We start from the raw sequence: 21,008 nt of genomic DNA, 5'->3' as shown, positions 1-21,008 counted from the left end.
CTACATAGTTGCTGTATGTACATCTATTTCACATGCACAAAATTTAAATAAAGTGCATGGCATGAAAACTGTAAAACTTGTTTTTGTCTTTTCCAAGCCTCTTACTTAAATCTGATGAAATACATTATTTAAAAAGTAAAAAATTTTGTTTTTTTATCAATCCATTAAATTTATGGTTTTATTTTGGGGCTTTTCTTCCCCTTGGTAAAAATTATATTTACTAATGTGTAGGCCACTAATCAATTTTTGCCAACTAACGGAATATAATAATTTTATTAGATATCGATTATATGAATATTTTTATTTTCCGGATACCAATATAATCAAGAAACTGGGAACTTTACAAATAACTGAAAATCAATTTAAATAAAAGTAAATAGTTTAATAATTTTCCTCTAAACTATAAAAATCACGTAGTTTCTTTTAGTCCTAATTCATTCATTTGTACTATTCTCAAATTTCATTCGCGTTCGTATTACGAACGCATAGACGGGACTATGCTTTACCCTGTTGCTGACGTCATGCGCCAATCGGACGAGCTTACGTAACTAGAATATCAGGGTGTGCATATTTCCGCGTCCCGGTGAATTCGTATCTATTTTAATCCCCCATCCTAATTACAGGCCAACTGGCAACTCTGGTGCGCAGGTAATTTTTAGATAACCCATTAACTACCGGTGAATTGGTAACTTTCATTTTTTAAGTATTGTTGATAATCTAATATCGGTATTCCAGGTATTTAGCGCTGCACTCCTAGAAAATGGAAAAAATGGCACAGGAAGTGAAACCGATGATGAAACGAAACGCAAAAGATAAAACTTGGATGATTGTTTTAATAGAAGTAAAATTAAAAAACGGTCACCAAGCAAAGCAGGCAACGAAAACAAGGAAGACATGGAAAATGTTATGATTACAATAATGAAAGAGCTAATGAATAAAAACGATGAAATGCTTCAGGAAATAAAACAAATAAGGAAAGAATAACAACAAACCAATAAAGAGTTAATGGATGTAAAAGCAGAGAATCAAAAACTAAAAAAAGAAGTAAAACAGCTACATGAAAGAATGGAGCAACTGGAGAAATTTAGCAAAAAGAAAAGCTTGATCGTAACTGGGTTGAAAGTAGAAACAAATGATTATAAGAAATTAAAAGAAGAAATGGAAAATTTTATAGCCCAAGAGTTGCAAATACAAATAAAACTAAGAAGTGCAAAAAAAAATAGGAGAAACAGTATGCGCAATAGAAACAGAAGCCCTCACGGATAAAATGGAAATCCTAAACAAGAAACGTAAACTAAAACAGCATAAAGATCGTATCTATATAAACAACGATTGGACATCCAAAGAAAAAGAAATACAAAAGGAAATAACTAAAATAGCAAAGGACGAAAGAAGCAAAGGTAAACAAACGAAAATCGGCTACAAGAAATTAATAGTGAATGTCAAAATCTAGATATGGGTCGAAGAGAGAGAACAGCTGATAAAAAATTCAAAAAACTAATAAACGAAGGACAGCGGCTGAAATATGATATTGACATGGCAAAAAAAGACTCGGAAATGCAAACGGTTAACGAAAACAAAATAACGCACACAAAATAAAGAAATAATCTCAATAAGAAGAAAAGAACAAGACCCATTAGAATGGGATCTTGGAATATTAGAACCATGCTGGCAGTAGGTAAGATGCAAGAAATAGCTCTTGAAATGAAAAAATACCAACTAGAAATCCTAGCCCTACAGGAAATACGATGGAAGAAAGAAGGAAAAATTGAGAAGAAAAACTTTAGCATGTATTATTCGGGAGAAAACAAACAGGGAACGAATGGTGCGGCATTTATGGTGAACAAAAAAATGAGGGAAAAAGTGATACAATTCAAAGCAGTTAATGAAAGGATATCTTACATAAGAAAATAAACAAGCCAACATCTCGATAGTCAATTGCTATGCACCCACCGAAGAAGCAAACCAAGAAGATAAAGCAGAATTCTACGACATCCTGGAAGAAACCTGTGAAAATATGCCGAGGAATGACATATTAATAATATTGGGTGATTTTAATGCAAATATCGGAAAGGAGGACTATAATCGTAATGTAGCTGGCAAAGAAACCATTCATGAAACTACGAATGATAATGGAGGAGAAATCTGCAACCTAGCAGCAGCAACAAACACATATATAGTTAGTACTGGGCATAAACATAAAAAAGAACACAAAATAACTTGGATGATACCAGTAAGAATGGATGGACATACTCCAATTTCGAAAAAGTGGACACAAATAGTACAAGACGTAAGGTCATATAGAGGGGCAAATGGAGGCACTGACCACATATTGTTGATAGCAAAACTTAAGATGAAAATAATCAAAGCAAATAATCATAAGGAAGGAAAAAGGAGGAAATGGAATATAGCCAATCTGAAAACGCAAGAAACAAAGCAACAATATACAGAACAACTGGAACAGAAATTGGGTCAGTACGAGCACATAGAAATAGAAGGAGAATGGAAAAACATAAAGAACAGCATAATAGAGACAGCAGAACAAATAATAGGATTCCAAAAAACAAAGAATCGAAAGAATGGTTTGATGAGGAATGTCACCAAAAAAGTCAACTGAAGCACCTCGCAAGAAACAAATGGCTACAAAGTGCCGAACAGGAACAACTGGACCAATGTAGAAAAGAAAAACAAGAAGCATTGAAACTCTATAGAAGAAAGAACAACACATGGATCTCTGAACAAATGCAAGAATTAGAAACGAATAATAAAGACAACAAGAAATTGTTCGAATAGATAAAACAACAATACAGTACCAAAAAATCTGTCACAAAAATAAACAAAAAAGATTGGGAAAAACATTTCACGGACCTATTCAAAAACGACAATAAGGCATATTCAGAGGATGAGGATATAAGAGATAACAGAGATGAAGAGGAAGGCGCACCTACTTATCAGGAATTCATGGAGGTATTAAAACAACTAAAAGTAAACAAAACGCCAGGGCCAGATGAAATCAACAACGAACTGATTACTGATTATCAACGGAGGAGAGGAGCTCACGAAGCGAATGCACAAGTTAATGGTTACAATTTGGAAGGACGAAAGCATGCACATAGAATGGAAAAACGGACACATCGCACCAATCTTTAAGAAAGGAGATCCAACTACGTGCTGCAACTACAGACCAATTATGCTAATAAATACAACGTATAATATATTGACCACAATTATAAGAAACCAACTAAATCAATACACAGAAAAAATTATAGGACAATACCAACAGGGTTTTAGAAAAGGAAGATCACCAATAGATGCAATACACGTACTGACACAAACAATTGAAAAAAGCTATGAACATGACATAGAATTACACATACTATTCATCGACTTCTAACAGGCCTTCGACAGCATATACAGACAACAAATATTAAAATAAATGAAAAAATGGAGATACCGGCAAAATTAATAAGACTATCTAGAATGACAATAAAAGACTCAACAGCAAAAGTTAAAACAAATGAGGGCGATACAAATGACATCAAAATAGAACTTGAAGTAAGACAAGGAGACAGTCTGTCAACCACAAACGACACTATTTAATATCGCTCTAGAAGGAGTAATTAGTGACACAGGGCTGAAAACGACAATCATTCAAAGCTCAACACAGATCATAGGATATGCAGATGACCTGGGACTGGTAGCACGAGATAAAAAAAGACTAGAACAGGCACTTTTGACCCTGGTAAGAGAAGCAAAGAGGAGAGGATTAATAATGAATCAGAATAAAACAAAATATCTTATAAGCAAACGAGACAATGTAAACAGAATAACAGAAATAAAGATAGGTGAAAATACATTCCAGAGAGTAGATTGCTTCAAATACCTGGGGGTGATGGTGGACGGCAAAAACGGAAGGAGTATAGAGATAAACGAAAGAATTAAAGCAGGTAATAGAGTATATTGGAAATATCACCAATTACTCAAGGACAAAAATCTGAGCAAAAAACAAAATCAAATATATACACAGCAGCAATCAGATCAGTGATAGCCTATGGAGCAGAAGTAATGTGCCTTACGAAAAAAGACGAAGAAAAGTTAAGAATAATTGAGAGAAAAATTATGAGAAGAATACATGGCCCAGTAAAGACAGAAACAGGGGAATATAGAAAGCTGATGAACCATGAAATAATAAATATAAATAAAGGAGAAGATATAGTAAAATTCATTAAAGCACAAAGGATCAGATGGTTTGGGCACACACAAAGAAGAGGGGTAGAAGAACTGATCAGGAAGATAATGAACTGGAAACCAGTAAAAAATAGACCAAGAGGAAGACCAAAAATAAGATGGGAAGATCAACTGCTAGACGATATATCAAAGATGGAAATTGCAAACTGGAGAGAAAAGATTCAGGACCGGAGAGAGTGGAAGAAGATAGTAGAGAAGGCAAAAAAACATCACAACCTATGAACTACGACCTAAAGGAAAAGCGGACTAATTTACCGCGTGAAATGGATGAAAAGAGCTCATATTTGAGCGAACTATACTCTAACAAGAGTGAACGGTCCATATAATAATTCCAGGTATATACCTGTATAAATTACCCTCCTTGAAGTTGGTGTAAAAGGTATTCATCATTTATGTATTGTCTTTTGGAAGGATTACTAGAGAAAATCCAAATAAATTTTGAAAAAATGGCTGAAATCGCTGAAATTCTTGTAACAGATTTCGTAATGAGTGAACATGGGTGTAAGTTATTGGTGGTAAATGATTTTAAATTTTACTTAAAGAAAGTGCTAAAAAGTGGAAAACATTTATGGTACTGTTCTGCATCTGGTTGCCACGCAACCTGTTATACCGACGGTTAGTTTTTTTTAAATATTTTGAGTAGTAACTATGTTGGTTATCAACAATTTGATGTCAAAAATGCACATTTTGCCATTTTTTGTCTACCAGTAAGAAGAAAAACATTCAAAACAAAATTTAAGATAACCGCATTATAGAGCATGTAAAACAATTTAAACAAGGTTTTATAAATTTCGCTATACTTAATTGTTGCTTATAAAACTATAAATTAAGTCAGTTTAACGTTAATATAACTTATGTAAAAATACAACTTATATCTCGATTTTACGTGAAATAGCTCAAAGCAATGAGTAAAAATACACGGTTTTTATGACACTCAGTGTTTTAGTTTCTATATGGACGGAATAACAAAATTTATGTAAATCTGACCAATTTTTTCTCAATTTAATTATTTATTGACAATTTAAATGAAAAATAACCGATTTTAAGAATTTTCGTCTATAAGTTACCAAAAAACTGAAAAAAGAACCGGTGAGTTTATTGAAATAGCCTTAAAATGAGTTGAAGTAAAATAGAATTGGAGCTTTGTTTATCAATAAACATTAATGAAAAGTATACATTTGCGATAGGCTCTGTGTTGGCTTAATCCGTTACTATTCAAATTTATTTCTTACGTTTTAAGCTAACTACCTGAGGTACACCTAAACCCTAAAAATGTCATCAAAACGACGATTTTGAAGCTCTTCCGACTGGATTAAAGAAGCTATTATCGATTCAAACAAAAGTTGTGCATTTTTAATTCTAAATTTCAACTATTTAATTAAAAATAAAGGGTTTCAGTTGATAATTCAAAGCTGCTACACCCACCGCTTTCGCAGGCAGAATAAGAACCCTGCTATTGCATAAGTATATAGATTTTGAAAAACCATTAAAAAAGCATTCCAAAGTTTTTTCGATATGCCGTCTAGTTCTCGAGATATTTGACAATCGCCTTTCTGGACAGAGCCCTTAAATAATGTAAATATTCTTATTCAAGCTAGACATAAGCCGAGTGAGAGAGCTGACCGTGAAATTCATTTGCGATGTTTCCAAATTTACCGGATCTAGGGTTGTCTGCAAAATATATATTTAGGATATACACAACGGATCGCGCGCGCTGCCCTCTGCAGCGGATTTAGTGGAACCACTGCAATATAAAATTCACCAAAAAGGGTGCAAAATGAGGTCCATACAAAAATCGATTTCCTTGTACCCCAACCATTGTTACATCGAGATGTCACTATATACACGTGAATACAAGGTGAGATCCAAAATCGGATCTCGCCTTGCAAAACGGATCTCATCTTGTATAGCTTATGATACAAACGGATCTCGCCTTGATATGAAGACATATATATATATATATATATATATATATATATATATATATATATATATATATTGATACATGTATCCATGTGACTTCCAAAGTAGATTCTCGTAATACGTTGTTACTTCATATATACCGTTATGACTTCCGATTTCGGAAGTCACAACGTTTTGCCTATATTTTTACGAATTTGGCTACTAGATGGTATCAGAAGGCTTATATTAAAAATTTCGCTGGAAGTCATATCGTATCTAACATACTCATAAGATCAGATTTTAGTTCGACGGTATATCACCAGCGCTAGTGTCTCTCCCGTGCTACTATACAGGCTATGTACACAACGCGTAGCGTCTTCCGTATACCACACCGCTCGGTGTGACTTCCGTTTTTTGGCAACCCTGTGTAACGGTTTCCAGACATTTATCTGTTGTAGATTCGCGGTCCTAATCGTACTTAGTGTTTTGTGTGCCTTTTGTTTTTAAACATGAATAATAGCAGATCTGCTTTACTTTTAAAGTTAGCCTTAAATGAAGGTACAATAAGTGATTATATATCTCTATAATTATATATTTTCTGTACTTATTTTAATCTATAATATTTACTTACCTATTTACTTATATAAATTCATTTTTCTCGTTTTTTTGTTTACTTCCTTTTTTACAATGAACTTCTAATTTAATCTACACTCACCGGCACGAAAAACGGGCACCCCAAAAAAATGGGTAATTTTTGATGTCTCGTATCTCCCAAACCTGTTGTCCGATTTAAGTAATTTTTTTTAATATGTTATAGCCTTATTCTTTAACAAAATAGCTATGATAATATTGTTGATAGACAGGTAAATTTTCATTGTATACCGGGTGTACCAATCAAACTGGGTTTTTTTCTCAATTTTCACAACACCCTGTGGAATATTCTAGCCTTTATAAAATATTTAAATCAAAGCCTAACTATAGCTCCAGGTTTTATTAACATTCTGTTTCTTTATTCATTCGCTTACGTTGGATAATAAAAAGTTAAGGACTTTAACAACTAGCCATGTTCTTTATCGATACAGGTGTTTCTAAATATAAGTGCGACAAACTTTAAGGGGTAATTTCTGCATGAAAAAATAATGATCGTTTGGCAAAAGAATTTTATATTTGCAAGCATTTGCGGACATAGCTTTATCAAGTAAACGATCATTATTTTTTCATGCAGAATTACCCCTTGAAGTTTGTCGCACTTATTTAGAAACACCATGTATTGATAAAGAACATGTTTAGTTGTTAAAGTCCCTAACTTTTTTATTATCCAACATAAGCGAATGAATAACAAACAGAACGTTAAAAAAACCTGGGGCTATAGTTGGGTTTTAATTTCAATATTGTATAAAGGCTAGAATATTCCACAGGGTGTTGTGAAAATTGAAAAAAAAAACCAGTTTGATTGGTACGCCCAGTATACAATGGTAATTTACCTGTCTAGAAACAATGTTATTACAGCGATATAGTTAAAGAATAAGGCTATAGCACAGGGGTGGGCAAAAGCCGGCCCGCGGGGCGGGTCCGGCCCTTTCGCTTACTTTGTCCGGCCCGTTGAAAAACCCCGCAAGTACCTAATCTTTTTAATCCCTTTTATGTGATTTTGTTGAAATCAACAGTAATAGTTTGCATAGTGTTCACATAAATTATTAAATATATAAATAATAGAGAGTATTATAATTACGAACAGCCTTAGCTAACTATATTTTTAAAAACTGTTTAATTGTAACTATTTACTTTAAATTTCTTTTAAAATATAGGGAAATCCCCGGAGATTCATAATTGTTTATTCGGTATTAATAATCGTATTTAACTCTCAAGGTCTCAAGACAAGCACTCGGTGTTTGGGTATCTATTTCAACCATATCACTGACAGTTTATGATCTAAATACCTCAGCACTTTGGTCCCAATAATATGATTATTTATTTATTAAATCTGAATTAAGTATGGTTGTTTGGAATACCTACTTCAGCATAAAATTCATTGTTACCGATTTTTGCGGAAGTTTTACAACTACTTCGAAAGACGCGTATAAGTTTATTTTGATTTAGCACTGGTCGTATTTCCTATTACTCCTCATATTTCTTTTGATACAGTGTGTGTTATTTTGCAAATATATAATAAATTGAAAAAGTGGAGGACATTTTGTAAGTAAAATTTGAAAACATTGTTTTTATTTTATTGTATTAAAACATTTATTTGTAAGCATTTGCAAAATGATACAATCTAAAAAAAGAAAAGTTGATTTGGAATGCAGAAATTTTAATGAAGCATGGACAGAAAAATACCTTTTTACGAACATTGGTAAGAAAGCAATTTGTTTAGTTTGCCATTAAACCATTGCTGTTTTCAAGGAATATAATTTAAAGAGGCATTTTACATCAAAACATCCAAAATATGCATCGTTTTCTTTAGAAGAACTTAAAAATGCTGCAGACAACTTAGCAAAAAACTTAAATAAACAACAAAATATTTTTAGCAAACAAAGTAACATCGAGAAATCTACCACACAAGCAAGTTATGTTATTACACACAAAATTGCTAAGTTATGTAAACCTTTTTCTGAAGCAGAATTTGTTAAACAGTGCATGGTAGAAGTGTTGGAGATATGTTGTCCTGAAAAAAAAACATATTTTTGAAAATTTAAGCCTGTCAAGGAGAACAATAGTACGACGGATCGAAAATATTTCAGGAAATTTACTCGACCAGCTAAAAACAATAATTGCTGATTTTACATATTGTTCTCTGGCGTTGGATGAGTCCTGCGATATTACTGACACAAGTCAATTATTAATATTTATTCGGGGCATTAACAAAAAATGTGAAATTCGCGAGGAACTTCTTAGTGTGCATCCAATGAAAGATACAACTACCGGTGAAGACTTCTTTAACGCTGTTGAAGAGTGTTTAGTTAAAGTAAATTTACCTTGGAACAAAATAGTAAGCATCACTACGGATGGCTGTCCTAGTTTAACAGGGAAAAATGTGGGCTTACTAAAACGAATCAGCGACAAAGTAAAACAGTTGCAGCCAGAACAAGAAATATTATTTTTACACTGCATTATTCATCAAAAAGTGTTATGTAGAAAAGTTTTAAAATTGAATCACGTCGTTACTGTTGTGACAAAAGTTGTAAATTTTATCCGGGAACGTGCCTTAAATCATCGACAGTTTGTTGAATTTTTGAAAGAAATTGAAAGTGACTTTTACGAAATTCCTTACTACACTGAGGTGAGATGGCTTAGCATCGGTAAAGTTTTGGACAGATTTCAATATTTGCTTGATGAAATAGTATCCTTCTTGTCGATAAAAGAAAAACTACATGATTTTCCTGAATTGCAAAATGAGGCATGGCTAAACGATTTGTCGTTTTCTGTAGATATTGTAAAATATTTAAATAAACTTAATGTAAATTTACAAGGGAAAAACCAGTTTCAATATGCACTCAAATGTCAAAGCATTTATGATAAAACTAAACTTATTTGCTGAGAACTTTAATAAAAAAATATTAAACCACTTCCCATCATTACAAACACGACGAGAATTATTGAAAAATTCTGATTTTCTTAAATATAGTTCAGTAACACAAGACCTGCATACTGAATTCCAAAGAAGATTTCAAGATTTCAAAGCTATTGAAAAACCTTTGTCATTAATTAGTCAACCTTTCAATTTCGATGTGCAAGAAGCTCCTGTTGAAATTCAGCTAGAATTAATTGACTTACAGGCAAATAATTTATTAAAAGAAAATGTTCAATCAAACGAATTGAGTGCTTTCTACGGTGCTTTGAATACAGAACATTTTAAACATTTTTTAAACTATGTTCAAAAATACCTAGTTTTATTTGGTTCGACATATATTTGTGAAAGAACTTTTTCGTTGATGGTTTCCACGAAAAATAAATATCGATCACAAATTACTGACGAAAATCTACACTCGGTATTAAGGATTGCTACAAGTGATTTGGATCCCAATTTTGAAGAAATAATATCACATGAACATTCGCGATTTCACGTTTCGCATTAACTATTATAGAAGTTATACTTATAATGAGTATTCTATTAATTTTAACGTTTAATGTTTGTCTTTTTTTTTATAATTTTATTTAATATTAGGTATATTTACAAAATATGTATCAATATAAATTAATTTGTATCGTTAAAATATAAATAAATAAGAAAATAAAATCTTTCAATAACTGATTTATTTAATTACCATTAATTTATTATTATTCTTCTAACGCCGACTCCACTAATGAAGGTTGGCTAAAACACCATTGCAATTTCGTCTCTATTTTCTGCTTTTTTTTAAAGCGTCTGTGTGTTTAACCCGGTCCAGTCTCAAATGTTTTCAGTCAGAATATTTGTCGTCTACCAGGACCCCTTTTTCCTTCGAACAACTCTTACATATCATTTCTGAGCATGTGCCGTAAATATGCTGTCTGTCTCCTTTTAATGGAGGTCAAAAGTTCTCTGTCTCTTTCCATTTCGTGCAACATCATTTTGTTCGTATATGATCGGTCCATGGTATTTTCTAAATTCTCCCAAAAAGCCACATCTCAAAAGCTTCCGGCTTTCTCATTAAGTCAGCATTAACAATCCAAGCTTCGGCACCATAAAAAAGAATAGAGTGGATATACAACATTTTATCAACTAATATCAGATTTGCAGATTGAGTCTTTGGTGACTCAGAAATGTCCTCATCTTCAAAAAGTCTACCCTCAATTGCTCTATTCTTGATCGAATTTAAATCTTCCGTAATCCAGACTCCTAAGTAAGTATTTCATTTTGTCCACTTGCTCAATATCTTCATTTTTTATCTGGTTCTTTTTCTGGATCTTCTTATGATTAAATATAATGACCATTTTTTTTTCAATTACGTGACATATTTTACTGGGCACAAGTTTTTCGCATGTATTCCCAAGTAGGACAATTTATTATTACCATTTTCTAATTATTAACAGTCAAATTTCTTTGTCCAAATGCTTTAAAATAATACTTATAGTATTTATTTCTTGGGCAGGGAATAAACTACACCAAAAAAATTCGCGTGGGCACAGCGTACATATCCGGTATAGTCCTCCGGCCCGAGAGACATTTTGAAACTTTCATTTTGGCCCGCGCTTAAAAGTAATTGCCCACCCCTGATCTAAGCGGTTTTTTAAAATTTATGGGTTTTGCAATATTTTACCGTCAGCGAACGGACTAATAGTAGAGGATCCGATATAAGGCCGATCTGCATCGATCTATTTAATGGATAACGTGTGCGTGAAGTAACAATGTATTTTAAACGGGATTTACTTTTTCGCACTGTTTTTGACACACTTTCATATAATCAAATATCCTTAACTTTCGCGTTGTCATGGTGATGACATAATGAGCAATAAATTACAAAAAAAAAATTTGACAGTTTTGTGGTTTGAAAGAAATTAGAATGTTTAAATAAGTTCTAAAAATTGTAGAATAGGAATGAATTCCAGTGATGAAGAGTTACAGTTTTTTTATTTGTTTATCGTAGATAAAATATTGTATGAAACTGTGCGTGAAGTACTTTTTGCGAACTTAAGCGATGTATAGCACTCGCTCCGTTGTCGCTTGTGCTCTAAACATCACGTGCATTCGTAAAAAGCATACTTCACGAACTGTTTCATAAATAACTATTTTCATATATTAAAAAAAATGTTTCGACCCGGGTAGATATTATTCCAGATTTTCAGATTTCAGCACAGTGTTAGATGGTTGGGGCATATATGGAGAGCAGGTAGCGTAACAACTATAAACTCAATTTTATAATGGAAACCCGGAGTTAGAAGGAGACGCGGAGGAACTAGAATAAATGGTTACAGGAAGTAAAGGAAAATTTATATAGGGCAGGAATTAGAGATTAGCAGAAAAAGACAGAGGATAGAAAGAACTGGAGAAGCACAGTCAATAGTATCGAGTAGCAGACTGGGACTAATCTGCTCTAAAAAGATGGATCTAGATAGCTTTTTAGCAGCTCAACCCCACCTGGTGTATTTAGCCATTTAATTTTCTTATTACACATTATTATTGGTACATCAAAAATTAAAAGGACGGTGCCTGTAATAAAATCTAAAATTCAAAATTTAATCAAGAAAAATAATAAATATTAAAATTTCCTATAAGTTCAAATTTATTTATTAAAATTTTTGATATAATTTTCATAAATAAATTACTTACTAATAACACTTTTTTAATTCATTCCAAAAAATCCATTTTGCAGCAATAATAAAATATTAGTATTTGTAAAATAAATATCAATCATATCATAAATAATACAGGTTTACAAAAAAAAACTAAATTTCGGACTATTTGACGAAACCATGTTACAAGGGGGTTTTTGGGGTGGCTGATCACGAATCCGGGGTCCGCTCACCTCTTTCACGCCAGGTAAAGGTCATTTCAAGGTCAAATCAAGATAAATCGACAGTCGCTCTGAGAAAGTATATTAGGGCGTTTTTGGTGTCGCTGATGACGAATCATTAGTCCGCATGACCTCTATCACGTCTAGTTCAAGGTCAAATCAACATAAATCGACACAATCGCTCTGAAAATATAGGGGTTTTGGAGTCACTGATCATGAAAACTGCGGTCCGTTGAGCTCTACCACGTAAGGTAATGGTCATTTCAAGGCCAAATCAGGACAAGTCCACAAAACTGATTTGACCTTGAAATGACCTTTACCTGTCGCGGTTGAGCTCAACGGACCCCAGTTTTGTGATCAGCGACCCCAAAAACCCCCTAATATACTTTTTCAGAGCGATCGTGTCCATTTATCTTGATTTGACCTCGAAATGACCTTGAGCTAGACGTGATAGAGGTCAGCGGACACAAATTCGTCATCAGCGACCACAAAAACCCCCTAATATACTTTTTCAGAGCGACTGTCGGTTTATCTTGATTTGACCTTGAGATTACCATTACCTGACGTGATAGAGGTCAGCGGACCCCGGATTCGTGACCAGCGACCCCAAAAACCCCCTAGTCATATGGTTTCGTCAAATATTCCGAAATGTATTTTTTTTGTAAACCTGTTTAATCAAAAGAATATCAATCTTTTAATTTAAATAGACAACTTTAAAACATAGAACTGCATTCACAACTGTATTCACAGTAAAAGTTTCAAAAGATCACACATTACGCTTAAAGTAAGAGGTAAATCAGCAGACGAGTCGTTGTGACTTCCAAAATATGACAACACCGCTGGAAGTGACAACGCACCTTGAACTACCCTATATATGGAAGCCATAACGTATGCTGTACGCTTCGGTATATACGTATATATATACAAAATTTATTTTGGTAAATCCTTTCCCCTCAATAGGTAGACCCATTTTATAAGCCCCCCTTTTACCAAATACACAATTTTTAAAAAATAATTCCTAGTAGAAAAGGTGGAAGTCGGACAGCCTCTTCTGTATACCGGAAGTCATAACTTAACGTGCATCAATATATATATATATATATATATATATATATATATATATATATATATATATATATATATATATTAAGAAGACAATGAGTCTTTGCTGACAGTAAATGTACAGTTTTTGGTTATTGGGTTATGCAGCAATTGATAAGTGTACTCTTTTAAGTCTTTATTCCGAGCTTTCGTTCATGATTATGAACATCGTCAGGGTGCTACAATTATATTATATATGTGAAACAATATGAAAATATGTATATAAAATTATATGTACTTACAACTTATTGAGGATATTTCAAATAGGTGGTCATTAAAATGAGAATTGTACTTATTAAAATGGTCATGTAATGTCTCGATAAAACAAAATTATTCAAATAAAAATTTTATAATTTAGTTCAACTTCAAAATCGACGAAATATAAAATGACACTTGGACATTCATGACATGGCATTATTTGAAATATCTAACAAAAATTTTTAAAGATGATCAATTTAGTAAACGACCAATAGGGTCAATGATAATTAAGAAAGTATTTTTTAAATTTTATAAATTACTGTTGAAATTATAAATTAAGGTAAAATTTAAAAAAATTAGTAAGATTTTTTGATCAAGTTTAATTAGAAGTTTTAAATTATTTATATAAAAGTAATTTATAAAGTTGTTGACAAAAATTAATTTATACAAAAGTAATTTTTATATAATTTTAATCTCTTCTAGATACTCTGACTTGTCAACAACATTATAAATTACTTTTGTATAAATTAATTTTTGTCAACAACTTTATAAATTACTTTTATATAAATAATTTAAAACTTCTAATTAAACTTGATCAAAAAATCTTACTAATTTTTTTAAATTTTACCTTAATTTATAATTTCAACAGTAATTTATAAAATTTAAAAAATACTTTCTTAATTATCATTGACCCTATTGGTCGTTTACTAAATTGATCATCTTTAAAAATTTTTGTTAGATATTTCAAATAATGCCATGTCATGAATGTCCAAGTGTCATTTTATATTTCGTCGATTTTGAAGTTGAACTAAATTATAAAATTTTTATTTGAATAATTTTGTTTTATCGAGACATTACATGACCATTTTAATAAGTACAATTCTCATTTTAATGACCACCTATTTGAAATATCCTCAATAAGTTGTAAGTACATATAATTTTATATACATATTTTCGTATTGTTTCACATATATAATATAATTGTAGCACCCTGACGATGTTCATAATCATGAACGAAAGCTCGGAATAAAGACTTAAAAGAGTACACTTATCAATTGCTGCATAACCTAATAACCAAAAACTGTATATATATATATATATATATATATATATATATATATATATATATATATATATATATATATATATATATATATATATATATATATTGATACATGTATCCATGTGACTTCCAAAGTAGATTCTCGTAATACGCTGTTACTTCATATATACCGTTATGACTTCCGATTTCGGAAGTCACAACGTTTTGCCTATATTTTTACGAATTTGGCTACTAGATGGTATCAGAAGGCTTATATTAAAAATTTCGCTGGAAGTCATATCGTATCTAACATACTCATAAGATCAGATTTTAGTTCGACGGTATATCACCAGCGCTAGTGTCGCTCCCGTTCTACTATACAGGTTATGTACACAACGCGTAGCGTCTTCCGTATACCACACCGCTCGGTGTGACTTCCGTTTTTTGGCAACCCTGTGTAACGGTTTCCAGACATTTATCTGTTGTAGATTCGCGGTCCTAATCGTACTTAGTGTTTTGTGTGCCTTTTGTTTTTAAACATGAATAATAGCAGATCTGCTTTACTTTTAAAGTTAGCCTTAAATGAAGGTACAATAAGTGATTATATATCTCTATAATTATATATTTTCTGTACTTATTTCAATCTATAATATTTACTTACCTATTTACTTATATAAATTCATTTTTCTCGTGTTTTTGTTTACTTCCTTTTTTACAATGAACTTCTAATTTAATCTACACTCACCGGCACGAAAAACGGGCACCCTAAAAAAATAGGTAATTTTTGATGTCTCGTATCTCCCAAACCTTTGGTCCGATTTAAGTAATGTTTTTAATATGTTATAGCCTTATTATTTAACAATATAGCTATGATAACATTGTTGATAGGTAGGTAAATTTTCATTGTATACCGGGTGTACCAATCAAACTGGGTTTTTTCTCAATTTTCACAACACCCTGTGAAATATTCTAGCCTTTATAAAATATTTAAATTAAAGCCTAACTATAGCTCCAGGTTTTATTAACATTCTGTTTTTTTATTCATTCGCTTACGTTGGATAATAAAAAAGTTAAGGACTTTAACAACTAGCCATGTTCTTTATCGATACAGGTGTTTCTAAATATAAGTGCGACAAATTTTAAGGGGTAATTTCTGCATGAAAAAATAATGATCGTTTGGCAAAATAATTTTATATTTGCAAGCATTTGCGGACATAGCTTTATCAAGAAAACGATCATTATTTTTTCATGCAGAATTACCCCTTAAAGTTTGTCGCACTTATTTAGAAACACCATGTATTGATAAAGAACATGTTTAATTGTTAAAGTCCCTAACTTTTTTATTATCCAACATAAGCGAATGAATAACAAACAGAACATTAAGAAAACCTGGGACTATAGTTGGGTTTTAATTTCAATATTGTATAAAGGCTAGAATATTCCACAGAGTGTTGTGAAAATTGAAAAAAAAACCAGTTTGATTGGTACGCCCAGTATACAATGATAATTTACCTGTCTAGAAACAATATTATTACAGCGATATAGTTAAAGAATAAGGCTATAACATATTAAAGAAATACTTAAATCGGAGAATAGGTTTAGGAGATACGAGCCATCAAAAATGACCCATTTTTTGGGGTGCCCGTTTTTCGTGCCGGTGAATGTATCTATTAAATAATCTAAATTATTTTTAAAAACCTTATTAAAAGCTTAAATACAAGAAATGTAGGTAAATGTTCTCATTTAACGAAATTTCCGAAAATTGTGTATTTTTTTGACCCAAGTAGGCTGAAAAATCGATTTTATAGTTATTGTTATTTCGAAAGTAATAAAACGTGTAAAAATTACAAAAAAATTGAATGTACAATTACAATTGAATGGAATTAAATACACGATAAAATGAATCAAGAGCGATAAAAAGTTTAAAGTAATAAATTCTAGTAATAATATAAAATACAGTAAACTCTCTCTTAAGGGGGTAGGCGCAAAATCTCTGTCCAATGCTATTTAAATACATTTATTTTTTTCGAATCCTGAGAAAACTAATAAATATTTTTTAAAACATACACCCAGAATGAAAGATAATAGGTCTGGATCCCGCGTATGAAAAAAAAGTTGATTAATAGCAAGCTGAAAATTTGTTAATAGCTTAAGGGTGTCTAGTCGGATAAACTTTGATATATGGGAACACTGGAACAGGGGCAGTTTTAATTGTGGAACAGGTTAAAAATTTGGAACGGTCAGACCACGAAAATGGCACATTTATTTTGTCCGACAGAATAGACTTAAACTCTCCGAACAGAGATTAAACTCTCATGCAAAAATCAGGTTGCTATTTATCACCAAACGGGCGTTTTAATGAGTGGAACATATAGAATATGTCATATGACAGGAATTATGACAGGTGATAAATAGCAGTCTGATTTTTGCATGAAAGTTTAATCTCTGTTCGGAGAGTTTAAGTCTATTCTGTCGGACAAAATAAATGTGCCGTTTTCGTGGTCTGACCGTTCCAAATTTTTAACCTGTTCCACAGTTAAAACTGCCCCTGTTCCAGTGTTCCCATATATCAAAGTTTATCCGACTAGACACCCTTAAGCTATTAACAAATTTTCAGCTTGCTATTAATCAACGTTTTTTTCATACGCGGGATCCAGACCTATAACATTATTACGGGGGACCGAAAGTCCCTTAGAATAAAAAAAAGTTTCTTTTGAATGAAATATTCGAAATTAAAAATCACACTAACTTTTCTCTTGTTTTTTCATCCCATTATCTTTATTAAAATAAACATATATTAGGTATATAAGTTATTAAAATAAACATTATATAAGTTTTCAGGGACTTTCTGCCCTCGGTAATAATGTAAGCTTCCATTCTGCGTTTAAATTTTTCAAAAATACTTATTAGTTTTCTCAGAATTCGAAAAAAATTAATGCATTTAATTAGCACTGGACTAAGATTTTGCGCCTATCCACAACGAGCACCTCCTCTATACGGACGGTATTTAAAACAAAATTCATTTGCCGATATACTGAGCCTGTACTCTTCCGGACAATCCCTTAAAATGATGTGTACCTAAATGAAAAAAAAAATACATAGATATTTTTTCCAAATATTTTAGAATACAAAACTACAATATTTATATTTTATTATTTCAAATTAACACAGAGATGACAACGAGTGATATTTGATAACTTTACCTTATCAGCAGTAGGTAATAAAAATCTGGTTCTAGTGTGGGATCCGTCATTAAAATATTTTGTGTGTCGGTCATTAAAAGAAATGTGATACCATAACGCGTTGCTCTAATAATACTTTAACATTGCTTTTATGTTGTGACTAAAAATGTTAACGGAATGTCTGCTTGGCAAAAGAAAACATCGGCACAATAACAATTTTCTTCTTTGATATGTTACCTATGTATGTGTATGCCAAATTTCATGTCAATCTTAAGTGGTTTTTTAAAATTTATGGGTTTTGCAATATTTTACCGTCAGCGAACGGACTAATAGAAGAGGATCCGATATAAGGCCGATCTGCATCGATATATTTAATGGATAACAATATCTAATTATTGGATATGTAATTTAGTATGTTAACAATTATAAAAAACAAGGGGTGCATGATCTAATTTTCTTCTGACTATAATCAATTAATAATTAATAAATGACTTTTATCTACTCTATGTCATATTATAATATATAAATTTTTAGTTTGTGAAAACTGTCATTATAGATAGCAGTGCTTTAAAGTAAGCATGAAGTAACAATGTATTTTAAATGGGATTTACTTTTTCTCACTGTTTTTGACACACTTTCATATAATTAAATATTCTTTCTTAACTTTCGCGTTTCATGGTGATGACATCTTCTTTTTCTTCAAGTGCCATCTCCGCGAAGGAGGTCGGCAATCATCATAGCTATTCGGACCTTGGAGACGGCTGCTCTGAAAAGTTCGTTTGATGTACATCCGTACCATTCTCTCAGGTTGCGCAACCACGATATTCTGCGTCTCCCTATGCTTCTTTTTCCTTGAATCTTTCCCTGCATAATGAGTTGGAGCAAGTTGTATCTCTCTCCACGTGTAATATGTCCGAGATATTCCAATTTTCTGGTTTTAATTGTATTTAAGACTTCCATTTCTTTATTCACCTTTCTCAGAACCTCTTTGTTTGTGACGTGTTCTGTCCATGATATTTTTAGAATTCTTCTATATACCCACATCTCGAATGATTCCAGTTTTTTCATTGATGCCGCATTCAAGGTCCAAGCTTCCATTCCGTAAAACAGAGTCGAGAAAACGTAGCACCTAGCCAAGCTTATTCTTAGCTCTAACCTTAGATCTCTTGTGCAGAGCACAAGAGAGGTGATGACATAATGAGCAATAAATTACAAAAAAAAAATTTGACAGTTTTGTGGTTTGAAAGAAATTAGAATTTTTATATGTCACAGTTCTAAGAATTGTAGAATAGAAATGAATTCCAGTGACGAAGAGTTACAGTATTTTTATTTGTTTATCGTAGATAAAATATTGTATGAAATTGTGCGTGAAGTACTTTTTGCGAACTTACGCGATGTATAGCACTCACTCCGTTTCATAAATAACTATTTTCATATATTAAAAAAAAATGTTTCGACCCGGGTAGATATTATTCCAGATTTTCAGATTTGGGCACAGAGTTGGATTGTTGGGGCATATATGGAGAGCAGGTAGCGCAACAACTATAAACTCAATTTTACAATGGAGACCCGGAGTTAGAAGGAGACGCGGAGGAACTAGAATAAATGGTTACAGGAATTAAAGGAAGATTTATATAGGGCAGGAATTAGAGACTAGCAGAAAAACAAAAGAGGATAGAAAGAAATGGAGAAGCATAGTCAATAGTATCGAGTAGCAGATTGGGAAAAATCTGCTCGAAAAAGATGGATCTAGATCTAGATAGCTTTTTAGCGGGTAATCCCCACCTGGAGGGTTTAGCCATTTAATTTTTTATTACATATATTATTGGTACATCAAAAATTAAAAGGACGGTGCCTGTAATAAAATCTAAAATATTAAAATTTTCTATAAGTTCAAATTTATTTATTAACATTTTTGATATAATTTTCATAAATAAATGACTTACTATTAACACTTTTTTAATTAATTCCAATAAATCCATTTTACAGCAATAATAATATATTAGTATTTTTGTTAAAATAAATATCAATCATATTATCATAAATAACACAGGTTTACAAAAAAAACTAAATTTCGGACAATTTGACGAAACCATATGACAAGGGGGTTTTTGGAGTGGCTGATCACAAATCCGGGGTCTGCTCACCTCTATCGCGTCAGGTAAAGGTCATTTCAAGGTCAAATCAAGATAAATCGACAGTCGCTCTGAAAAAGTATATTAGGGGGTTCTTGGGGTCGCTGAAGATGAATCCGGAGTGCGCTGACCTCTATCTCGTCTAGTTCAACGTCATTTTAAGGTCAAATCAACAAATTGACACAATTGCTCTGAAAGTATAGGGAGTTTTGGGGTCGCTGATCATGAAAACTGCGGTCCGTTGAGCTCTACTACGTCATGTAAAGGTCATTTCAAGTTCAAATCAGGAGGAGTTAACAAAATGGATTTGACCTTGAAATGGCCTTTACCTGACGTGGTTGAGCTCAACGGGCCCCAGTTTTGTGATCAGGGACCCCAAAAACACCCTAATATACTTTTTCACAGCGATTGTGTTGATTTATCTTGATTTGACCTCGAAATGACCTTCAGCTACACGTGATAGAGTCAGCAGATCCGGGATTCGTTATAAGCGACCCCAAAACCCTCCTAATATACTTTTTCAGAGCGACTGTCGATTTATCTTGATTTGTCCTTGAAATAACCTTTACCTGACGTGATAGAGGTTAGCGAACCCCGGATTCGTAACCAGCGACCCCAAAAACCCCCCTAGTCATATGGTTTCGTCAAATAGTCCGAAATGTATTTTTTTGTAAACCTGTATAATCAAAAGAATATCAATATTTTAATTTAAATGGACAACTTTAAAACACAGACAACTGTATTCACAGTAAAAGTTTCAAAAGAT

This window comes from Diabrotica virgifera, chromosome 5 (genome assembly GCF_917563875.1).
Source record: "Diabrotica virgifera virgifera chromosome 5, PGI_DIABVI_V3a".
NCBI lineage: Eukaryota > Metazoa > Arthropoda > Insecta > Coleoptera > Chrysomelidae > Diabrotica > Diabrotica virgifera.
Note: the sequence above shows the minus strand (reverse complement) of the source record.